General features: G+C 44.4%; 1 protein-coding gene across 7 annotated transcripts in view; it reads right to left on the reverse strand.

Moving 5' to 3' along the window:
* Apbb2 (amyloid beta precursor protein binding family B member 2) overlaps positions 1-25949 on the reverse strand; it is a 316947-nt gene that overhangs the window by 166029 nt on the left and 124969 nt on the right. For 6 of the 7 annotated variants that reach the window (XM_050149874.1, XM_050149871.1, XM_050149873.1 and 3 more), the window contains exon 3: positions 10357-10471. The exons of the other annotated variant lie outside the window; for it this stretch is intronic. The gene's annotated coding sequence lies outside the window, so the exon portion shown is untranslated. The remainder of the gene's footprint in view (positions 1-10356; positions 10472-25949) is intronic. 7 annotated transcript variants of the gene reach the window in all.

The following is a 25949-nucleotide window of genomic DNA, read 5'->3' on the forward strand; positions in this document are numbered from 1 at the left end:
TCCTGCTAGTGAAGTCTTGCCAAAGGGCTTTCTAGTTTCATCCTCTGTCACTGAAGGAGAACATGATTACCCCAGAGCACCCAGGTGAGAAGGATGCTTGCTGACCATATCAAAGTAATATTCCAAGCCAGGTATGGTAACACATATCTGTGAAGGCAGCCATCAGGGTGCTGAAGCAGGACAATTATGAGCTTGATGCTAGCCTGGGCTACATAAAAGATCTTGCCTGAAGTACATACATATATACATACGTATGTATGTACGTACATTTAAGCTTTACTTTGAGGAGAAGACAGAAGATATTGAGGAAACAAAAATAAAACAGAAGTAAACGTACAAGAAAGATTTTAATGTGTTGTCAAAATTCACTTGTCTCTTCAGTGAAAGATAAATATGCACAGATAGCCTTTCCTTCCTATCTCCAATATCAGTTCATTACTAAGCCACTGGATATATGAAACATGGTCATGCATTAGTGAGTCCCTAAAAACAAAGGTAACAATCTAGACTGGAGTACACAGATGGTTAGACCTGGCGAAGAGGCGCGTCCTGTGGGATGAGCTGACCATCACTGCCTGCACTCCAGCACAGGAGGGTGGTGGCTCGCACTTATGGCATCTCCGTAGACAGCTCCGCAAACACCCATTGACTGAGTTAATATTTACTTGCCACTTGCTTTGTTTAAAGTTGTGTAGAAATCAGGGATTGCAATCTGATGCCTCAGAGGCCTTAAATTCTTTCATCAGAGTATAGTGACAAAGCTTCCAGTCTTCATGGCGAGTGGAGGTCACCAGTGGGGGTTCTGACACTTTGCACAGATGGACAAAATGAATAGGACACCATTTGTTAAAGAGCGAAGACTTTCAGATGTGTATAAAAAGCCTGGCAGCTAAGATTCTGACAACTCACAGAGAAGAAGAGTCATATATCAGCAGAGGGAAACCAAACTCTCCAAACTGAAGCCAAAGGTCTAGAGGTATGGAGTCCGGTAACATGAGGTCCCCAGGCCAGATTATCATGAGGGCAATGGGGAAACTACCCTGTTTGCACACTCGTGCTCATGAGGGATTGACATCAAATAACCCCACAGATATAGACCCTCAGAACCACAGGTTATCACCAACTAAGAATCCAACAGGTATAGCCAGTAAATGCAGCCAGTTAACCTAGAAATAGTGTAGCCAGTCTCCAAAAGTCAGAAATATATTGAAATAATTAAAAATAAGAAAAATAATTGGAAAAAACAACAAACAAAAACCTGCAAAGTATCCTGAAAGCGAACATAGAAAAGAAAATAAATATGCATTTCTCTAAAATGAACAACTAAATGGGTCTCAAGACCAACATACAAAAATCAACTATTTCCAAATACTGTAATAAATAATTTAAAATCTGGTGTGTGTGTGTGTGTGTGAGAGAGAGAGAGAGAGAGAGAGAAAGAGAGAGAGAGAGAGAGAGAGAGAGAGAGAGAGAGAGAGAGAGAGACAGAAAGACAGAAAGACAGAGAGACAGACAATAAAGTGCAAGCCTCAGGACAAGAATTCGATCCTCAGCACCCATACAAAAGCCACACACTGTGGCGCATGCCTACGAGCCCAATGTTGAGGAGCAGGGAAATCCCTGAACCTCGCTGGTCAGGAAGCCTAGTTGCTGTGGAATAATCCTTCTGTACACTGTGAAGATGTGTTGCTCTCGTTGTCAGTAAAAAATCTGATTGGCCGGTGGCTTTCAATGATTTTTCAGGGCAGAGAGAATGCTGGGAAGAAGAGGGATGGAGTCTGAGGAGTCAGGAGGAGACACCATGAGACACAGATGAATAGAAATAGGTTAACTTAAGCTATAAGAGCTAGCTAAAAATAAACTTGAGCTATTGACTGAGCATTTATCATGAATATAATCATTACTATAATTAATTATAATATAATTAATAATATTAAGTCTCTGTGTGGTTATTTGGGAGTGACTGGCGGAACAAAGCTGAATCAGCAAGCCCCAAGTTCCAGCAGAGTCTGTCTCAAGAAATGCAGATGACTTCTGAGTAAATGATGCCTGAGGATGATCAACTGCCTCCATGCATTAATACATGCATGCATGCACACCATGCACACACACACACAAATACACCCACCCACATACAAGGGCACACATGCAAAAAATCAATTTTAAAAAGAGAAAAGTATCCTATCACTTACAAAAGTATCAAGATATTTAGGAATAGATTTTGCTGATAGGAGTGCAAGCTGCATACACTACAAACTGTAAGATATTGGTGACAGAAATGAAAGAAAACCAAAGCAAATAGAAAATGAGTTTCTGTCTGGAAGAGAATAGCAGTTATATTGTGCCCAAATGATCCAGAGTGAAAAGCATTCCCCACAAAGTCCATAGGATTCTCTACAGAAACTGTCACACTGGTCTTCAAAAAAGAAGTTTCTTCAACAAATACTAAACCATAAACTCAGAAGACAACACTGGCTCATACACATAACTTAACTCTACCCAAATGAAGAGCTAAAAATATAAAATTTCGAGAAAAAATGAAACAGGTGGGTAAATCTCCAACAGTTTGGTGATGATTTTATATAACAACAACAACAGCAACCACAGGGTAGGGGTTAACAGAGACAAATAAATGGCACATCATCTAAATTCAAAACTGTTGTGCTTAGGACATCTCACGAGAGTAAAAGAAGAATCTGCAGGAAGCTGGGGGCTGAGGAGAGTCTGCTGTCCAGCAAGAGCAATCCTTACAGTCTAGCAACAAAAGACAAGTAACCTGAGTTTGCAAAGAACTAAGGCTTTGAGTATTTCTCTAAAATGAGCACCAAAATAAGATGCCCAACGTCGTTCTTAGGAAAATGCAAACAATACCTACAATTATTAATACACGAGACTTGGTAGGGTGGTTATAACCAAAATACACATAGTAACGAGGTTGGGAGAAATGTGAAGAAACAGGAACCCAAGACCAGCATGATAACAAAAGGGTACAATTATCCCCAAAGCTGGCAAGCAGCTCCTCTAAACATTAAGTGGAATAAACCAGCAATTGCATTCTCAGATAAAGCCCAAGAGAAGCTGAAACAAGTGTTACCTGAAAACAGATACAGAAATTCCAGTTACATTTCTTACGTGACCAAAAGCAGAAATAACTTCAATGCCCATGACGAATGGATGGGTAATGAGTGTGGCGTGTCTACTAACAACAAATGCTGTCTGGCAATAGCAAAGAGTGGTATGCAGCATGGGTGGATGTTGGAAACACTATGCTACATAGCCAAAGTTCCTAGACGTAATTCCATTTTATAAAATGTTCAGAATAGGCAAATCCATTGAGAAAAAAAATGGATCTGTGATGGCGTAGAAAAAAGGGGAGGAATATGAACGATAGCTATGATTTTTTTTTTTTAGGAAAAATTACCCAAGAATTCCACCAAAGTGGTGTTGGCCACACAACTTTGTAAGTATATTAAACACTTATAAACTTTATATTTTAAGAACCTGAATAAGGGCTGGAGAGATGGCTCGGTGGTTAAGAGCACTGGCTGCTCTTCCAGAGGTCCTGAGTTCAATTCCCAGCAACCATATGGTGGCTCACAACCATCTGTAACGAGATCTGGAGCCCTCTTCTGGTGTGCGGGCATACATGGAAGCAGAATGTTGTATACATAATAAATAAATAAATCTAAAAAAAAAAGTTGCAGATGACATTTCCGGTCATTTCCACCTTTAAAAAATAAGAACCCGAATAATATGTGAAACTTATATATCCTGTGAAGGGTACAACCTCAATAATATACTAGAAAAAGTCAAAGAGAATTTATGAACTAAAAGATAGCTTGGTCAGTTACTATAATCACTCAGCACAGAGTTTACTCCAAAACGAGGTAGAGATGTGTCAACAAAAATGACAAAAATGTCTTAGGGCCTCATATTTCCTTTTCCTGTATATTTGTCTCTTCATCCTAGGAAGTAATGAGAAATCTGACCTCCCGGCTAGTGCAACTTCACCAATTCCAATAGGGCTCATCTGTTTAGGGGCAGGGCTCTACGTTTTTTCTATGTATGTGTGTATACAAGCACTCATGTGAGTTTGTGTATGTAAGTTCCTGTAAGCAGTAAAAAGCAAAGGAAAAGATTGAGACAAGGAAGGATGGCCTCTGTTTCTGGATAGCCACTACTCAGCATGGGACCCATAGTGCTTTGCATGACCCCTGGACTCTGTGATGAAGGCTTAAAAGGAGAAGGTCTGAATTATCTCAGATCCTGACTTACGGTCACAATTGTCTTAACAGGTGCAAGGCAATGAGATCTGACACCCAGGACAAGGGGATATGGGCCTAGGGAAGATGGCTCCATTCAAGTCAAAGAACACAGGCAGCCATTATAAGTAGCCAGCACAATCAGCACAGTCAAAGTGAGGCATTCTCCCCTAGAGTTCCCATGAGGAGCCAGCCCTGCTCACACTATGGCCTGAACCCTCCCTGTGTCTCTTGGAAACTTCCAGTCTCCAAAGCTGTAAGAGAAGAATTTGTGTTATTTTATGTCATTAAATGGGCAGTGAGTTGGGGGAACAGCAATAAGAAACAAAAGAGCAGAAAGGGGAGATTTCATGACTCCGCCTGGTGGGCCATAAAGAAAACCAACAATAAAACACACCAGGCCATACAAGTGACCTCCTGGGGTGCGGAGAAGGACACCAGGGAATTAATCAAGAGAGGGGTGATGATGCATACAGGGGGGACCAGACCGAACCACGGCACTGACGCCAGAACAAAGAAACAGTCCTGACCACAAGGGAAGCTGCAGGACCAAGTGAAGGACGTGGAAAGAGTCGGGCATGAACAAAATGTCTCCCTTCTCGCAGCCGTGCAAATCCAGGAAGCGCTCATTCGATCACTTGGTATTTTTCTAATGAGCTCTACTTATGGGTCAGGTCCTTTCTCTAATCATATTCAGAATGGTTCCTCAGAATTCTGTTTTCAGAGGCATTTGTACAATTAAGCCAGGAAATGGATGAAATCCACCTGTTTAGCAAACCAGATTACCATTATGGTATAAGAGCATTTTCTATTTCTGTTAACTGCTATTACATACTCAAATTACTATATGTACTTGACTGTGTGATCGCTCGCATTTAAATGGTCTTTGCCTCGGCCTATTTGCAGCTATTTTCAGCAGTTAAAATCCCCAGGTTAAATACTACCTACTATCTGTGCTGGCTTGTTTTAGGTCAACCTGACAAAAGCTAGAGTCATTGGAGAGGAGGCAGTCTCAGTTGAGAAAATGCCTCCATAAGATGGGCTGTCGACAAGCCTGTAGGGCATTTTCTTAATTAGTGATTGATGGGGGAGGGTCTAGTTCATTTGCCATCTCTGGGCTTGTGGTCCTGGGTTCTACAAGAAAGCAGGCTGAGTAAGAGAGAGGTAGCAAGCCAGTAAGCCACAGCCCACAAAGGCCTCTGCATCAGCTCCTGCCCTGTTTGAGCTTCTGCCCAGACTTCCTTCACCAAGGGACTCTGATGTGGAAGTGTAAGCCAAGCAAACCCTTTCCTTCCCAACTTGCTTTTGGTCATGGTGTTTCATCAAAGCAATCGTAACCCCATCTAAGACACTAGCAGACAATATCCCGAGTTCTATGTGTTGAATACATTTGCTGCTTCTCCCTTGGTTCTCACTGGAGTATGACTTCGTTTGCATGCTTCTCTCCGGAAAGCAGAAGTAGCAGAAGTTTTTAGGCCAGCGCTTTCCCATCAGCCAGTCCAGCTCCCTGGCTAACAGACGTTAAAAATGATACTCAAGTTGCGTTACATGACTTGGCCACAGTCAGAAAAGGCAATGAAATATACGATCACACACAGGAAAAATCTAGCATATCAGAAAGAGCAGCACGAAGTGCTGAATAGATCAGGTTCATCTGCGTGGACCAGGAAGGTGCGTGAGAGATGTCACCATGGTGTCTCCCTGCACTGTCTGCTACATACACACAATTTAAAAAAAAAAAAAAAACAGGGATGGTGGATGTTGCTGCCATCTTAAGATTTGTTGTTTCTAACTTCTCCCAGATCCTACACCCACTCATTTGTGGATCTCATTATTAAAACCTTGAGCTTCCCCAAGAACCCCAGCCTCTCTGACCTTCACAATCCTGCCTCATGCACAGGGCAAACTGCCTTGCAAGTCCTTTCTTGGGGACCACATCCTATCTGGGCTGTTCTGGCCATTGAGGCTCACTTGGCTGTTCAACCTTGAACACAGTGCTCAGTGTTCTGGTTTTAGTCAAAATCCAATGTTTCCTGAAACCCAAGCTGAGCAGATAACACATCCCTTGCCTGAGACCACCAGTTCTGTCCAAGCTCACTCTTAGTATTTCCGGGTACCTATGCCATGCTTTCAGACCGGGCGCTGAGGTCAAGGCGTGGAAGGTAGAGGTGAGTTTAGCAGCCTGACCAGCAATTTGGAAAGTGTCTCCTTCCACACAGGGAACTCAGCAAGCACCACCTGTAATCGTGACCTCTGACCCTGGCTGTTCCCGTCTACTGTGGAAGTCAATGAACTAACTGGTTAGGAAGGGATTTACAGGGCCGAGGATGTAGCTCAGATATAGAATGCTCTCGGAATGAAAAGCAAAAATGGCGCTTCGCTGCGCAAGCATTGTGTACATTATCCCACTGCTGTCAGCAAAGACACGCCGAGGAAGGAACTATCACTACGTGCTAGGGGAAAGAATTCAACGCAGTGTTTAAAAGTTATTTTTGGCAGCGCTGTGACCTTCCCACTCCCTCTTTACTGTGGTCGTTTTCTTTATGAAACCCTCATTCTAGGCATGGTTTATAGTACAGCCCCATGGCTGCTCCAGGATAGTAGACAGGAGAGCTGTCTGCAAGATACTCCCGAGTACCTCAAGGAAGGGGAGGAATGCAAGACAGGTGTCAGCCACCACTCCTGTTAAACCTTTCAGGCCGTGGGGAACCTGTCACGATGTCACCTAAGTTAGTGAATGTCATGCCATTAAATTCTCCCCCATCTATGAGATGGGGACAAAAGGGAACAGGGTGTTAGCAAGTTACCAAAATGATGCACCATCATTTAGGGGAGGTCACAGAAAGAGGGCCAGCCCAGGGCCCAAAGGGTAAAGGGTACATTACTGCAAGGAGCAGCTCCAAGCCTGGCATAAGATTCTGGCTGAAAAAATATAAACAATCTTGACTGTTTCTTATAGCAAAATGAGTATTAAAAAGAAAAAGAAAATATAGACGATACAGATATAATAGGGAGACTTTCTAGACTGATGAGAAAGCCCCAAACCTACCAGCAGGGGAGTAGCAGGATCTGAGACAGGCAGGCATTCCCCAGAGGGATTAACTTGGCTACTATGTGTGCTGAAATTTGAAGGCAGAGGGGCTTCAGGGCAGGGCCTTTAGTCCATGGCTACAGTGGTGGCTTCAGACATGCAAACAGACAGACAGTTGGATATATACAGTAATAAACCATGAGGCAACTATATTAGCAATTCCTGGAATACTTTAAAGTCGGGTCTTGACGAAAACAAACATAATTGCTTTAAAAGATCAGGCGAGGTCAGCTGTGGCTACTTCACTTCCTATTCCGGGGCTCAGTGGACTCCGGTCCACATTCCATCACAGAGGAGTGCCCTCCTGCGTGAAAAGATACCGCTGGGAGGCAGATTCCCCAAACAGAAAGAAAATTAAAACTCCAGTTCGACACAAGAGCCTCAAAGACAACCCCAAGTATAGCAGTGTGTACTGCCAACCCTTGACTGCTGTTCTGATCGCACTTGAGGGTAAAATTATAAACAGAAGAGATATTTTTGTTGTCGTCTTTTTGTGAAATACTACCCAGGGAACAGTATGACCCTCCAGAGACAGAGGCCTGGCACTGGGCCGCTGGGTCCTCTTAGTGTCTTTGCCTGATGTGAGAGCAGAAAGGGCCACTGAGTGTACGGGCTCCAGGAAGCCAGCTGCGGATCTCCACCAGCAAACCTCATGGAGTCATCAGGAAAGGCGAGAAACAAAGGAGGGAGGAAGGGAATGGGAAAGAAGCCACACAGATAAAGGGGGATGCTGAGGCAGGGGACTGAGGAGTGATAACAGAAAATAAATAAATAGAGATAGATAGATAGATAGATAGATAGATAGATAGATAGATAGATAGATAGATAGATAGATAGATAGAGCTACCGTCTAGATTCCCAGGAGGGCAGCCCCAGGTGACATATAACCCTAGGAAAAGGGGGTCACTCACTCTCCTTCCATCCCAAACAGATGCATGTGACCTCCTTAGCAGAAGCCTTGGAACAGCAATTGGAAGCCACCTGCACTAGGAGGCCAGATATGCGTGGTCCAGTGAAAGTGAGGAACAGCTTTCTCCTAGGGAGTTCTAGGTAGGAAACACCTCAGGAGGGAAAGAAGTGATTCCTTGAAAGTCGCGGGCAGTACAGGCCTGTGAGACATGGAATGCATAATATGTTCGAGAAAATCACAGGTGGCGTCTCTGTTCCCAGACGGTGAGGAAAAAGCATTTCCACAAACACGAGTCTCCTGTCTAGATTTATTTCTTCCGCTCCTCTCAGAGCCCAAGCAATAGAACTGTAAGAATTTTGAAGGAAGAATCCCTCTCCCAACACTTTTGAGTGGACCCCTGAAAGTAGCATTTGTGCAGGCCAAGAAGAAAATGTCAGATATCCTACCAAGGCACGTGGATCAACAGTGTGCATGCCTTTCAGTGTCCCCCTACAGAAAGGGTAGGGATCCCCACCCCCAGCAAGATCGCAGATTATTTCAGCTTTGAGGGTAAGGGACAAAATAGAGATTACATAGGTGCTTACATAACCACTTAAAATGTTAAAGTTTAAAAATATAGAAATCCACCCTCAGCTCCCACAGGCATTGGCCACAATGTGTCCGTCTGTCTCCCTCTACAGCACCCAGGTACACGTGTTACCCTGGTGACGCTCTTTTCTAAGGCAGCTCATTTTACTTCTTGTTTTAATTATGTTCTTAAAGGCTTATTTCTTGTGTATGGGTGATTGCCTGCATGTATGTATGTGCACCCATAGGTGTGCTGGTATCATCAGAGGCCAGAAGAGGACAAGGACCCCTGGGACTGGAGTTTACAGATGGTTTGAGTCACCCTGTGGCTGCTCTGAAGCAAACCTGGGTCCTCGAGAAGATAGACTACTTGATGGCTGAGCCATCCGCCCAGCAGTAGCAGAGCTCTTCGAGGGGTCCCTGTTTGCCCCGGGGCTGCTGGCTTGCTGCTGGTGGTTGATGGGAATCTCTGCTATTGCGAGGAGCAGTCCATCCCCACGGCTTCTAAAACACCACGGCTTGTAATAGCCAGGTTGACTCTACAAGTGCCTGAAGAGGTTTCTAACTTTTCTAAGAAGAAAACAAAACCTGAGCTGTACAATAAAATGGGGCTTCGGGGTGAAGATAAATAAATATCACTATAGGAGCAAAATGAGTGTGGGGGAAGACATCCCAACGCTTCCCTGACCGGGGACCAACATTCTAGAGAGTCCAAAGGAAAGTAACAAAATAAATGAACCATCTATACAGCTGGAAGATCAAAGGAAGCGAAGAATAAGACGGTCAAAGACATCAACAAAGGGGCAGACAGTCAGATGGGAGGCAGTCCCTTCTCTTCCTGCAGCAACATTCATCAGCGGGTAAGGGCCATCCGAAGAGCAACAGACCACTTCCCAAAAGCGGCTGGATGAGTGCCAGTGTTGAAAGACAGAGAGCCTTCTCCAGGGCAGTGTGTCTGCCTACAGTGAGCGCGGAGACCCACGAACCAAGCCATTCTACCCAAAGCACAGAAAACAAAGGCACACTGCTGGGGCCTTTCTAGGACCAGAGTGGGGTTTGGGGCTTTGTGTGTGTGTGTGTGTGTGTGTTTTTTAATGGAATTAAAACAGTCACTGGGAAATGCTTTTAATTTGTGGCATTCCTATTGTCTTAAATGTTTTATATATTGTGATGAGAAAAGAAAAAGCATTTTAAAGGCCACATATGAATGGATACACTGAAATACAGAAGCATCATCTGGTCTGATCGAGACACTTGATTATAATAAAAATACTAATTAAGATAACATTCATCACTATCTGATATGAAAACCTTAACAGAGAACAAAACGTTCTTCTACGTTTCTAAATACTCTCATATATATCTTATGAGCGTTCATCAGGTTAGAGCCCTGGGATATTCTACAGTGAGAGAAGAGAAAGGGAAGGGAAGGGAGGGAAGGAGGGAGGGAGGGAGGGAGGGGGGAGGGAGAAAGGGTAAAGGGAGAGAAGGAGGAAGAAGACACACGTGCAGGGGGGCATACATACATGAGCTGCTTGGACACCGGCAAGCCTGTGGGTACCTTCTGCCCATAGCGACAGTCAGCACATTACCAGGGGACTCCGGAACTCCCAAGGACTCTGGAAACAGTGAGATGGCTAGCTGTTGAAGGAGAGGACACAAAAAGGTAGAAATAAAACAGTCTTAGGATAATGATTGCGTTTTTTTTTTTCATTAAAATGCTAATGATGACCACCTCCTTCCAGATAACCGTGTTTATGAATTATTCATTGTTACATGCGGGAAGGAATCACTCCGTCCCTGCAGGCGGGCATGGAGCCTGCAGAGGGTTAGCATGTGGCCCCTGCGGTGAGTGGGACCAAAAGGCAGGTACCTAAGAATCACTGGTCAGGGAGGGAAAGTCCACCTATCCCACAGCATTGGGAAGATTGTGTATCTCCGTAGTCAGTGCCAAGGCTGGAACCAGCTTGGCTTGTTGCCGTGACACCTGAACTAACACCCTGCCAATAATACTATAAGAACTCAAATGGAAAGAAGAAAATGTATTGAATTAGAGAGGTTACATGTCAAAGTGGGGAGGGAGGGAGGGAGGGAGGGAGGGAGGGAGGGAGGAAGGGAGGGAGGGAGGGAGGGAGGGAGGGAGGGAGGGAGGGAGGGAGGGAGGGAGGAAGGGGGGGAAGGGAGGGAGGGAGGGAAGGAGGGAGGGAGAGGGAGGGAGGGGGGGAAGTCAAGGGAGGGAGGGAGGGAGGGAGGGAGGGAGGGAGGGAGGGAGGGAGGGAGGGAGGAAGGGAGGAAGGGAGGAAGGGACACTAACACCTCAGCACACATCAATTACACTCTGTACAGAGGTCCTTTTGTGCTCCCTTTGAAAGGTAACAAATATTCACATTTTTATGCATTTCTGTGGACTTACTTTCATTAACTTTTCATTTAAAAAGCACAGGTTACAACTTTACTTGAAGTCAAGCATTCCTCAACAAGATGAATAAAATAGCATCTCGGTTTCTAAGGATAGTGGTTCACTGGGCTGAGGGACTTGCACAGAATGGGCCCTGTAGGGTGGTGGATGAGTGCAATGATTTGATCGCCACCCAGCAGAGGGCTCTAGCCCAGACAAGAAGAGGTCAGAGAAGGCATCCAGGAACAAACGGTATCTGACATGTCCAAGGCTGGGCTGGAGTTAGGCAAAGGCAGTGGAGAGAAACTGTACCATATGGCCTACTGCTCTTGGTCCCATACAGAATGACACCCATGTTATCAGACCAGGGAAGAAGACTGGGGTTGGCTGGCCACTTTGTATCTCCTTCAGAAATCTCTGCCTAGACCTGGTTGCTGCCAGATAACTGGGTCAGATGTGGGTTCCAGAGGGTTTACTCTCTCCAGGTGGATCCAAAGGGGCACGGATCCTTAGCAAGGCCAGCCCACTTGTTACAACCATGCAGACAGGAGCGGCAGGCTGAAGACTGAGAAAATAGAAGTGAGCAGGGAAGAATGAAACAAATTTGCATTTGGAGACATCTAGATGCCACAGGGAGAACAACTTGATCAACTCCATGCAGACTGATGGCCTTAGATCTAAAGTGTAGAACACCAGGGAAGGAATAGGAAGACCAAAAGGTCAGTCTGTAGCTTTAAAAACTGAGGTGCTGAAGATTCGAGGCCTGGAGAAGACAGAATAAAATGCAAAAGCATTAAGGAACTCACATAGAGAGGCAGAGACACAGAAGCAATGTCACAGATTCACAGAAGGATTGTGGGCAGAGAGAAGACTACACCATTAGTACCAAGAGACAGGCGCTAGCAAAGTCAGACCAGAAAGCCAACCACGCCCTTGTTTTAGCAAAAACTAGGCTACAGAGGTCTCCGGAGAAGTGCCATGGGATACAGAGGCAAATGAAGATCAAAAACAAAAATACTTTTGATTCTGACATTTGAAAAGTCGCTGGCCGCCTTGACTGAGGGCGGAGTTAGTGCCATGGGGGAGACAGGGAACGGCATCAACAGACTGAGTGCAGTAGCCTGTAAGGGGACAGACCATTTTGTAAGAGCTTCAGGGCCAGCAGATGCACAGAGCTGTGCATTGAAGGAACCGGTACAATAGCAAGGAAGGCGTGGAGAACCAGAGCAAGAAAAGATGAATTAGCTCTCCAGAGGCAGGAAAGTGGGCAGGAGTTCAGATGAAGAGACTGGACGTGAAAGAACAATCCACAGTCCTTGACACTGGAAGGAACATAAGGGCTAATCAGGTTATACTGCCTCCACAGCAGAACTGGGATATTAGAGAAGGCACACCAAATGACGTTACCGTTCCTGAGGATACATGGGAAGACAGGTCATTGGGAAAAGCACTTGGGGTGAAAGCAAGAGGACTTGAGTTCAGTCCCTAACGCACACATAAAAGCTAGGTAAGGCCTCACGTGCTAGTAAACGGGGTAGGGGTGGAGTGAGGGGGGTGGGCAGATCCCAGGTCACTGGTCAACTAGCATAACCTAGTCAAAACAGTAAGCTTCAGGTTCATCTACAACTCTTGGGGCAGACAGAGAGACAGAGAATATCATAGAGGAAGATTGTTCAATGTCCTCCTCTGTCCCCTATATTTGTATACATTGATACTTGCACTTCATACACACACACACACACACGCATGCACAGTTCTTTGTCAAGAATGAGGTGATGAGTAAACAGTGGAAAAGACAGATATTGGTCTCTGGTATGTGACCCCTGCCCCCGCGCCCAATGAAAACCATCCAACCCTGTTTAAAGGTAAACAAACACACATGCTGGCTATCAAAGCAGGGACGCACACTGCCTGCTAGAATTAAGGCAGCGCATGGGTGAATGATGTGGAAGAAAGTGCTTCCTAAGACAACCTCGGGCTTTGGGCGCCAATGTTCCCATGTTCCAAAGGTTTGCTTACAGTTCCCTAGCTACAGTCAGGGCTCTGTCACCATCCGCCAGTCTTTGTGAGCCACAGCAATTCCAACACCTAAAAGGATACCCACCTAAGCAGCAACAGGCAGACACTGACAAAAAAAAAAAGGGGAAAGAGATGAGGGTGGGGTGGAGTGGAGTTGACAGGGGCATGTCCTGGAGACTTCCTAGCCCAATGCCTCGAAAACTGACCATACATACCCCACTTCAGGCTTTTCCCCACAGGGTTAGGAATGCATGGATCAACTCAGCTACTAGAATAAATCCTGATGATAACAGCAAAAGCAGGAATGTTCGCTAGAAACCGAACACAATGAAAAACACCTTGAGGAGCGGATGTGCAGTCTCCCGGGCAGCGTCTGACTGTTCTAGCCGTTTGCCTATTCTACAGAGAAATGCGATCCAGGCCACCACTATGGCGACAGTCTCATAGAACCATGTGCTCGGGTTAGCCGCCATAGAGCTAGTATCAAAGCAGCAGAAGCCGCTAACTGGGTCATTCATTTTTGTATTCCTAGAGCACAGAAGACAGTCAGCATGCAATAAATGTGAATGATTCAATAAACCAGTATATGACTGAATAATTTTCCCAGCTAAAAGGTAAGGAGGCCAATTAAACGGTGAGAACAGAAACAGTCCAGCTGTCCTACCCTGAGAGACTCAAAGGAACACTGTAAATCGCATCCAACAACAATTATTTTACACAAAAGGGAGTCTTTATGAGTTCATAAATACATAGCACAAGGTTGGTCGCCGAAATTATGGGATGATGCTCTTTAAACGGGAAATAAGCAGAGGTGTAAAGAATCCAAGCACACAAAGGAACAGGAGTTGAAGACTACATCTGCTCACCTGCTTTGTTGCCCTTCTTCTGAAGGACAGGCTCATCACTCTAGCAGTGTGGTGCCACTGCTCCCAGATGCTCAACCTCAAAGCCACCTGCCTGGCTTCAACCCATGGGGACCTCAAGATAAACAGGGAGGAGAGCATCAAGACTCCCTACCTTGAAAATCCACCCCAGGTGCAGCCTGTGTTTCTGTCCTAACGTATTTGCAATTCTATTAGTTTCCCTTTTAACACATGAGCTCCGAGGCATTGCAGACCCTACAGAACACGTCTCATATAGTGTACAGAAGAACAACATTAATATCTATCTGGAAATAATCTCAATAGCAGAGGTTTGAAAAGGGAGGGTAGTTTACTAGTATGTTCTACATGACAGGTTTGTTTGTCTCTTTCCCTGACTGAGAGCAAGTAACTTGATCCTCCCAGTATCATTGTGCCCATGATCAGAAATAATATGTTTGGATGCTCACCTTACTAGACCTGGATGGAGGTGGGTGGTCCTTGGACTTCCCACAGGGCAGGGAACCCTGATTGCCCTTTGGGCTGAAGAGGGAGGGGGACTTGATTGGGGGAAGGGGAGGGAAAGGGGAGGCTGCGGTGGGGAAGAGATAGAAATCTTTAATAAATAAATAAATAAATAAAATAATATATTGTGAGCAATACATCCCCCAACACACTATTTTCCAGGGCTCACGTGGAAAGCAGCTTGTACACACTGGGCTTGCACTTGGCCTTGGAGCGCACTGGCAGCGCAGAAACAACCCCTTGAGATGGGCATTCCCCTTTCCCCTCTCCAGAAGGCAAGGGAGCAAGATAAACAACACAGCACTCACTTGAATGCAAGCCAGGAGAGGGAAGGAATCTCTCTGCCAGTCCAAAGTGTTCAGTGTGCAGTTTTTTAATTACTGCATTTATGATACTATCCGTAACATATTCCCCACCACGAATGTTCCAGCAGGTCATTAATCCTCGACAAGTACATTAATGCCCCCCCTTCCTGCAAATTCTTATTGTGCTGACATGGGGCAAAAATGCTAAGAATTCTCTTCAAAGTAAATACTTTATGTCAACAGCTCCCCAAGCTACCACTGGTCCTCGCTTAACTATTTCAGGATAGTCTTCCTGTGCAACTATTTGGTGATACTGACCTTAAAGATGAATTTGCAAACAAAATTTCAATATTGGCTTTGCCCAAGGAACATTTTTTTTTTTTTTTGGTCAGAGGAATAGTGGCATGAAGTACTATTCAAGAAGGTGGCTTGTGCTCTTCAAAATAACATATCCTGTTACTCATTAAATCACAATCCACCATCATCCCAGCTGTTACAACATGGTAAGAATTCTGCTTTTTTTTTTTTTAATCTCAAAGAGTAAGTCATTAAGAATGGTCAAGATTTTCACAATAATTGAAGGGACAACCAGTCTCAGCACTAAATGGGTTTAATTTCAACCACAGAGGATTAATGTTTTTCTCAGAGAATTCCAAGTATGATTAATCATTGTTTGCTAGCACAAGGTCATCAATGACACCACTAATTATTTTGCTGGGCTTTGGAGCCCAGGCGCTCCAAAGAGAAGGAACACGCCTTCTGTGGTCCACAGGAGCTGGCTTTCTCCCACCATGAGGCACACAGGACAAACTGACAATCACACAAAGACCACTGAAGCTCAATCACCAGCTGCAAAGTATAGCACAGAGAACTAGAGTGAAAAACAAGTTATTGACCCAGGCCTGCAGCCAAAACCACAGAGACGAGTGGGAGACTGACGTCATGTGTGAGCTGCTGGGAGAGGGGCTGGGGCAACCTGGTAAAGGCCAGTGGCAAGGGTCTCAGAACCTTTGGGCTTCACAGGGCTTGTGTCCTCTAGCCCCAGGCTTGTCTGTGGTGGCTAGGTTTGGAAGGATGCTCTGTTGCCTTTCCTCTTCAGGTCACTTCCCCTGTCACACTGAAGAGCGACCTGCAGCACCAACCTTCCCTTTCCTTCAACTCAGCAATGGTCTTGAAAGCAAAAGTACTGAGTATAAGAAACCAAAGCTCAACATACCAAGCTACAAACAAGGTCAGAAGTGTGCGGGGTGACTGAACACACAAGGCAGTGAAGATGCCTTCTTTGTTTACTTCTTCCTTCTTAGAAAATTCCAGTATTAGTCCTTAAGCATTTGAAGTCAAGAAGTACAAACACAGCCAAGCCTAACACAGGCCCTTTGATGTGGCACAACAGAAACACTGGTTCTTCCGTCAGCTACCTCTGGAAATGCAAGGGCATACTTGAAACCTGGGGAGCTGAGAGCTTTGTCACTGGACTGGTGAGAGGCCATGGGGGCTATGAGCCTTTGAAGCTGCATCTGTTAAATGGGCTCACAATGCCTCCTCTACACAGCTCTCAGTGAGAGAGTAAAACACTAATGAAACTCTAGAGTAGAAGCAGAGGACACAGCCCCATGTGGTTCCCATTATCCTCCCAATGCTCTTCTCCAAAAGCAACAGTAATGATTATGATTTTTAGTATTTAGACGGGCTCTTGGGTAGCCTAGCATGGCCTGAGCCAAATATTTTTGATAAACAGTGCTTTTTGGCTAATAAATGATGTGTATGCTGTGAATATCATTGATTAATAAAGAAACTGCCAATAGCAGAGCTATAGGGGAACAGAGCTAGGCAGGGAGAACGAAACAGAATGCTGGGAGAAAGGAGGCGGAGTCAGAGAGAAGCCATGTAGCCCGGCCAGAGACAGATGCCGCACTTTAGCTGGTAAGCCACAGCCACGTGGCCATACACAGATTAATAGAAATGGGTTAAATTTATATGTAAGAGTCAGCCAAAGCTAGAGTTAATGGGTCAAACAGTGATTTAATTAATACAGTTTCTGTGTGATTATTTCGGGGCTAAGTGGCCGGGAACAAAACAAGTGGCCTTCCTCCAACAAATAAATAAAATGCCCCTAAGTACTTAAAAAGAAACATAAACATTTTATTACTTGCAGATTTGAACTTTTGTTCTCTAATATGTTTTTCTGTTTGTGCTTCTTCTTTAGCATCTAGCTGAAGGTCTTTCTTTATAAAAACTTCATGGGCATTTTCTCTCTTTAAGAATAACCCTTGCAGCAACTATTACAGAGATATCTGCTACCAGGCAGTGTGTGAAACATCTTCGTGTACCCTATCCTAGAGAGTCAGAGGTTCTCATGGTTACAAACAGCACTAGAGAAACTAGGAATGTTAAGCTTACAGGTTTTTCTCTTCAGTGGAAAATATTTACATCTGTTTCGGCCCAGAAGACTGGAAGTGCATTAGTTAATAATCTGGTGATCTTTTGTCATCTGGAGAGCTAGGCTTCACTCAAATCCCCCAGACTCCTGAGCATTTTTTCTTGGCCAACAGTACCCATTCTTATCAAAGAGGTCTCAAGGTCTTTGCAAAAGAGTTCACCATTATGTGTACCCTAGACCCTTATTCTTCGTCAGCAGAATCCATTCTTGCCAGGCGGTGGTAGTACATGCCTTTAACCCAGCACTCAGGAGGCAGAGGCAGGTGGCTCTCGGTGAGTTCAAGGCCAGCCTAGTCTACAGAGTGAGTTCTAGGACAGCCAGGACTATGTAGAATCATACCACACCTAACTCTTCTTGTAAAGACTTACTTTGTCCCCAGGTAATAGTCTTTTGATGTTAAAACATGAGAAGGGTATATATCTACCAAAACATACTAAAATAAGACAAGCAAATCTCTTTACGAATTGTCAAAAATAAAAAATGAAAAACATGTTTAAAATAAAACACAGAAAGAGAATAAAGTTGTTATTTTAACTTCCAGCAACATCTCCATCATCTGTTTTGCCATGGCCACTTCCCCCTAAGCTCTGCATTAAATAATCTGATCATTAAATCTGTGAAAACCACAAGGGATGTGCCCATCTCATTAAAAACTGCATGCCTGTGAGCTACGATAATGAGGGAGACTGTCTATTTTGGTTTTAAGGACAGAAGTACTTCCTGCCCATTACTTAGTGCAGAGACACTTCTAGGAAGTTCCACCACAAAACAGATGCCCCGGGAGTGAGTCTGTCACGATGGCAACAGGAGTCAGCACACAGGAACGCTTCCTCCCAGCACCTCCACACACTCTCAACCTTGATGCACCAACAGGGATCACAAGGTGTTCAAAGCAAAGACTGCTAGCCCCACCATATGGAGCTGAAGACTTCCTTAAGGAGCTATCAGCTCTCTGTCAGAAGTCAGGCCGTGATGCTGTATACTCAACCCCTGCAGGAATCAGAGCCTTTAAAATTGGAATGCACTACCCTTTTGTTTTTAAAACAGTAAAAACAAATAATCCTTGATGCACCCTAATTACATTAGACACTGCAAGAAATTCCCATTCTTCTAATATTTTAGAACAGTGTATTGATAACTAGCCTAGAATTTGCTAGGGTCTCTTTTTTATTCAAATTTTTTTATAATTTTGTGAGTACCAAATTTTACTTCATTATCACAGTTTCCTCTCTCTACTCAAACTCTTTCCATGTCTCCCCGCTCCCTCTTGAATTCATGACCTTTTAAAACTATTAGTGTTACACACGTATTGGTACACACACACACACAGAGACAGAGAGAGCCTGCTGCTCAGATGTGTCTCTAAGGATGATGAGAAAAGTTAGATGAAAGAAGATACTTGGTCCTGATCCTGAAGCTGTGTTTATATACCCAATGATAGAAGCCTTTGGCACCAATGTCTTCTGAATAAATTTTACTATACTGATGGAGAAGGATTACCCATCATGCTTCCATAAGTCTATAGAGGTGTTCTTCATGGGAGCCCAAGCCTTGCAGAACACAACACTGGAGACAGTAGTCCTTAGAAACAATATTTCTTCCAACTTGAGTTCCAACTTCCAACTCAAGTCATCCTATGAGTAGAAGTGAGAAAGACTGACACACCTGGGACATTGGTTCGTTCTGTAAAACCCTAAGGTAAAGAAGCCATATTCTAAAATGTTGGAAAAATGACGCTTGTGACATTATTCATATGGCTGGGTCTCACAACAGACTTGAATTTGTAGCATTAACCAACTTTCTTCCCATTACATATACACCACCTTAGTCAGGATGCCAGCACTCAGTTCATTTTGAAAGTGAGGGTGACATTCTCTGAATAAACCTGAAGGAGACTAACTCCACGTGCCAAAGCAGTGGCGAACCTCAAAAGCTGATTAACTGGCGATTTAGGTTACGTGTGGCAGATTATAATGATGCAGGCATCTCCAGTTCCTCATAAATGCCGTAAAGTCAGGGCCAGAAATAAACGCAAAAGGTGCCAAAGAAAGGAAGAAGACAAAAGAAGTGGAAATAATTTTGAAGACAAAGAAAACAAACAGGCCCCTGATGAGTGACTCCTCAAAGCCCAGACAGAGAAAACTTAAACATCTACCATCAGAACAGTCAAGAAGTTGGATGCAAACCTGTACAAATATCAAGGTACAGCTACACCAGAAATGGGGGCTATCAGAGGAGGGAAGGTGGGGGTGGCTGTGTAAACTGGAGAGTCACCTACAAACCATCTTAATGGCAGAGTTTCAATACCTTTCCCTAATCATGAAGATGCTACTTCCCTTATCTACCCTCACTTGGGGGTCAAGGAAGCAGGCAAACCACTGAGCAAAGGGCCTCATGGGTAAACTGTTTAGAGGGAACAAGAGAGCAGAAGACACCAGGAAAAATGTCACCTATAATGAAACACAGAAAACCTGTAAGACGGACCACTGTTTGTAGGAAAAAAGTACAGAGCAAAACCAGAAACGAGTATGATACACAAGAAAAAAAAATAAGCCATAATACAGTGCAGAGCTGGTCTGTGAAAATATATAACCACTTTGAAGAATAAAGGGCAGGTGTTAGTTTAATACCAAAAGCATCCTTGAGAGGAAGTCAATGTTTAGTGTGTGAAACAGTATCTTAGCTCCTCTTCCTGTTGCTGGGATAAATACCTGACAAAGACTTTATGTTAGATCACAGTTCAAGCTCACCATGGCAGGGAGATTAAGGCGACACGGGCTCAGAGAAGCTGATCACATCGCATCCGTGATCAGGAAACACAACACGATCAGTGTCTACTGCTGCCAAGTTCACCTCAATCCACATCAAGATAATAACCTCCATAACACTCCAGAGGACCACCTCGCAGGTGACCCAGATCCCATGAAGGTGATGACATCATCAAGATAACCCCCACAGTACACAGAGGACCACCTCACAGGTGACATAGATCCTGTGAAGGTGATGACACCATCAAGTTAACTCCCGCAGTACATACACCAGAGGACCACCTCACAGGCAATCCAGATCCTGTGAAAATGATGACATCATCAAGTTAACTCCCTGCAGTACACCAGAGGACCACCTCACAGGTGACATAGATCCTGTGAAGGTGATGACACCATCAAGTTAACTCCCTGCAGTACACCAGAGGACCACCTCACAGGCGATCTAGATCCCATGAAGATGACAATTAAAGCTAACCACCACAACTTGTAAAAAAAAAAAANGAAGATGACAATTAAAGCTAACCACCACAACTTGTAAAAAAAAAAAAAAAAAAAAAAAAAAGAAATTTCAATATAAACCTATCAATTTGTTATTTGGAAGCTAATAACAGAAGAACTAAATGAATTTAAAGTAGTCGTACTATTGAAATGATAATGCAGACAAACGGAGCAGGAACCTGCAAGCTATCTATCTGTATTTACTGCAACTTAAACATGGAATTCTAGGGCTGGGGTTTGCTCTGCAAGCATGAGGACCCGAGTTCAGATCTCCAGCCAGGCATGGCAGTGTCTATAACCCGGGTGCTGGGGAACTGAGGGACAGAGGGGGGACAGGAAGACAGCTGTGGCATGGGAGCCTCCTGTACAGCGGATAAAAATGTAAGCTCTAAGTTCAGGGAGAGACCCAGGCGCAAGGGAAATAACGCAGAGAAAAGGACACTTGATGTCCTCTGCTGGTTTCTGTGCATTCAGTAGCATGTAACATCGACACACGTATGTACACACACACACACACACACACACACACACTTTTTAAAAGAGTGGAAATAAATCAATGAAGTACATAAAACCACCCAAGTATAAAAGACAAACTAATGGGAAAGTTCAATGTCTAGTTTATAAACAAGGAAACAGATAAATCTTAATTAGCTCCTTCTGGGTAATCAAACTGCTAAGTCAATTTAATTTATTTCATTTTATTACTTTGGGGAACACGGTGAGAAGTCAAACATAACCAGTCTTCAAGGTTGTAGTTTTTGTCAGTTAGCACAGAGCGAAAGCAGAAGGGGCCCTTGGACACCAGAGCACCAGGAAGAGTGAGGTGGCCTGGCATGTCAGTCCACAGTGGGCAAAGACACTTGCTACCAAGTCTGACAACCTCAGTTCAACCCCCCAAAACCTACTTAATAGAGAACTGATTCCGACAAGCTCCTCTGACCTCCACACATGCAGCATACAGTCTGTGTGTGCCCACATACACACATGGATAAAAACCCATGTCAACCCATCTTTGTTGTTGTAAGTCCACCCGTTATCCTTCCAGGTGGATGTGCATCTTAATTGCTACCCACTTCCTCATCTACCAAGCCCGACTGGAGCTTCTTTCAGTGAGTCTGTCTGGTGGGCAAGGGAGAGAACTATACAGCACTGGAACCCCTTTCCCATAAGTAGGGAATTTCTCATCATGTGAATTTTGCTAAGACACACCCTTTCCAACATAAAAACAGCCAAATACTCATCTTCCCAGAATCCTCTGCAACTCAAGCATAAGCACATGACTCAGCCTTACACCAACCAGGAACTTAGAGCCACAGTCGTGAAGAGGATGGTTGAGCTGCAAGGATCTGTCATGAAGTGAGCAACAGCAACACCCTGCCCAGGGGCATCAAGGGCTGAAGGAACAGGGATGGCCTGGGGTATCTGGTCCCTGTGGGGCTGTAACTAGAAACACCAATATCTAATGTTCAGTAGTGCTGACCCTACAGAGAACAAAGCCTAATGTACAGATTTGGCTATAAACTGGCTGAACAGTCTTCTAATCCAGAGCCTGCCTGGTATGTCAATACGGTTCCTCTCTTCTGCAATCCCCCAGCTGATGGAGGAAGGTCATTGGTTAAAAAAATAAAGAAACTGCTTGCCCTGATAGGTTAGAACATAGGTGGGTGGAGTAAACAGAACAGAATGCTAGGAGAAAGAGGAAGTGAGCTCATACGCCATGCTCCCCTCTCCCGGGCAGACACGATGAAGCTCTGACCCAGGATGGACATAGGCTAGAATCTTCCCGGTAAGCACACCTTGGGGAGCTACACATATTATTAGAAATGGGCTAGTCCAGGTGAGAGAGTTAGACAAGAAGAGGCTAGATATAACGGGCCAAGCAGTGTTTAAAAGAATACAGTTTGTGTGTTGTTATTTCGGGGCATAAGCTAGCCAGGCGGCCGGGGTGCCGGGGACACAGCCCCACTGTTCCTATTACAACACCCAGCCAGTCTTCATCGCTTCCAGGTGACAAGCATGATTGCTGTACTGCCCTGGAAACACAGGTAGACAGTGGCAATGGTCTGAAGGGAAAGAGGAAATGTCTGTGTTCTTACAATTCCAGAGCAGAACAGATGACCAAGGGGAAAGCTCACGTTTAACACACAAATGAAACTTCTTCTGGCATGCTGTAAGTTAAGGCTGTTCTTCATTGGCTCTCCTATTCTTTGCCTTCTTCTCCTCCATCATCACCACACTCCAGGTTCTAACCCTCTAATTGACTGTACCAGAAGCACGCTAATTGGCATCCAATGGGAACAGTCACTGCTCCCTGCTAGCTGAGCCTTCACACTCATGAATCCAGTTGTGAAGGGCAGGGGAGCGGTGGGCGAGGAGGTGCAATTTTCTTTGCTTTTCTGCTTAGACTTGGTTTTCTGTGAAATGAGGCAGTCTGGAACGAGTGGTCAAGAACTACACGACAATGAAAACTGCAAACCAAGGCATCCCGAGATTTATTCTCAGCTGAAAAGCTGAGGCATCCATCTACACAGGGCACAGAAGCATCTTCAGCTCCGAGATGAGGATGCTGAACCCAGGCAATGTATCTGCACATGTCTTAGGCTAACCACACACAGACTGCAGACCAAGCTAGACGCGGAGAGAGACATCTCAGAATAAACTGGTGATGGGACCAAAAGGGCTGCATAAAAGAGTCAGATGCCATCATAACACTAATAGAAATGAGAACATGGTGAAAGAAAATGTCTCCGTGTGGTGACCATTTGTCTCTGGAAACTGAGGAAGCCCTTCGTGACAAAGAACAGCTCAGTTCTGCTGGCTGTACTACACCACACACATTCTATAAAGACAGTTTACAGAATAAATGAGAAATTTGGCGAACACATCCAAGTTTCTTTACTGCGGTGTTTTCCAGAAAGATTTGCCAAGAAATCAATCTCTCAGTCACAGCAGTCAGGCTAAAAAATCATTCATGGGGACGGAGGACGGGGGGTGTTCATTTTGGATGGTGATATAAATCCTACTTCAAATGCCATCAACTGCCAGGCCATTTTTACCATATATTCCCTGTGCTGTGACTTCTATCTAATGGTCACTAGACAGTTTCACTCCCCAATTGTCCAAATGAGTTAATGCTGTACTCCTATTGTGTCTGTCTGAATGTGTGTGTGTGTGTGTGTGTGTGTGTGTGTGTGTGTGTGCGTGTGGGCATGTGTATGAAGACTAGAAGTCAATGCTGGTGTCTTTCTAGACCACCGATCTGTGGAGACAAGGCCTCTCCCAACAGCTGGAGCACGCTGACTGGGTACACTGGCTGACCCGCTCTGGGAATGCTTTAGTCCCCTCCAGCTACAGACACTGCTGCTACAGCAGGCCCTGTGTGGGTATTCAGGAACCAGATGCGGCCATCAGACTTGCGCAGCAGTCACCTCACCAGCTGAGCTATCTTTCCCCGGCTCCCCTGCGTGTTTTCAAATGGTTTTTTTTTTAAGTTAGTATATAAAGTAATGGGTTTCATTAGGCTTTTTCACATACACCTTTGGTTGAACATCCTCTACTGTTTCCCCATGCCCTTGGTACTCTCCCACCAGGAGGAGTCGTCTTTCCCCCTTCGTGTCGCCTGTGCTGTATCACCCCACCCCGCATCCTCAAAACCTCTTCTCCTTCACTTGCGGTCCTCATTTTAGCCTCACGACCAGTAGCCACAGTCACATCATCATATGTAAAAATTAAAATCAAAGATCCACATATGAGAGAAGGCGGCAGGTGTCTTTCTCAGTCCAATAATGATTTGGACTAGACCCATTGTCCTGTAACTGCTCTTTGTGGCTTGATTAAATTCCAGTATGTATATGTTCCACCATTCATCTGTTGCAGAGACTCTACAGTAATTCTGCTTCCTTGATATCATGAATAGAACCACAATAACCACAGATGTTCAACTATCTCTGTGGAACACTTTAACTATGTGCCCAGGGGTCGACCAGCTGGGTCATATGTTATCTCTAATTTTAATTTTTTTTCTGAGGAACCTCCATATTAATTTCTACAGTCGGCACCACACCAATTTACTCTCACCAACGCTGGATTAAAACCATAGCATTCCCGATGTCCTCAGCAACATACATTATTTTGTTTATTTTGTTTTCTGATGACAGTTTTCTAACTGGGGTGAGAGAAAATATGAAACTCATTTTGAATTAGCCTTTCCACTTCCAAATTTACTCTACAGGAAGAACATTATCTGGATTACCTTTTATAAACATATGCATATAGATATCTAAGTATGTATGTATGTATGTATGTATGGGGACTAACCCCAGGACTTTGTGCATGTAAAGCAGACACTGTATTACTGAAACACACATTTCCCAGCCCCTCTATAAATATCAATGCAAAACAGCCTCAACAAAATAGTAGGCCAACTTCAATAGTATTTTTAATGGAATATATACCATGAGGATGATAGATTAATTTCTGGAATGCAAGGATAGTTCAATATACAAATTATCAATTAAAGTATATCAATTAATGTAATATACCATACATTAACAAAAAAAAAGAAAAACATCGATCATCTTGATTGATGCAGAGTAAGCATTTGACAAATTCAATGCTTTCATGATAAAAATATTCAATGAGCTTGGCACAGAAGGAAAACAATTTCAGCATAATAGAAACATATATGAATAGCAAACAGTTCACATCATATTTGATGATACGTGACTGGAAACGCTTCTTCTATGCTCAGGAAGACAATAACAACATTATTCTAATCATGTCTTTCAAAATATCTGCCTGTCTCAGACAAAGTCACCATGCAAGAAAAACAAATGAAAACAACCCAGTTTTAGTATTCTTTTTTTTCTTATTTAGTGGTTTTGTTTTTTATTGTTTCAGATCTCTTTTGCCTATCTTTTTAAATAAGCTTTTCTCATTTTACACACCAATCCCAGTTCCCTCTCCCTCCCCTCCTCCTGCTATCCTCAACCCACCCCCACGCCACCCCCCCATTCACTTCTCAGAGAGGGTGAGGCCTCCCAGTAAAGCCTGGCACATCACTTTGAGGCAGGACCAATGCCCTCCTCCCTACATCTAGGCTGAGCAAGGTGTCCCTTCAAAGAGAATGGACTCCAAAAGCCAGTTCAAGCACTAGCGATAAATCCTGGTCTCACCGCCAGTGGCCCCACAGACTGCTCCAGTCACACGATTGTCACCACATTCAGAGGGCCTAGAGTGGTCCTATGCAGCTTCTCCCGCTGTCAGTCCAGAGTCAGTGAGCTCCCCCACCAGCTCAGGTCAACTGT

Source organism: Alexandromys fortis, unplaced genomic scaffold (genome assembly GCF_014885135.2).
Source record: "Alexandromys fortis isolate MF-2015 unplaced genomic scaffold, M_Fortis_MF-2015_v1.1 scaffold_0, whole genome shotgun sequence".
NCBI lineage: Eukaryota > Metazoa > Chordata > Mammalia > Rodentia > Cricetidae > Alexandromys > Alexandromys fortis.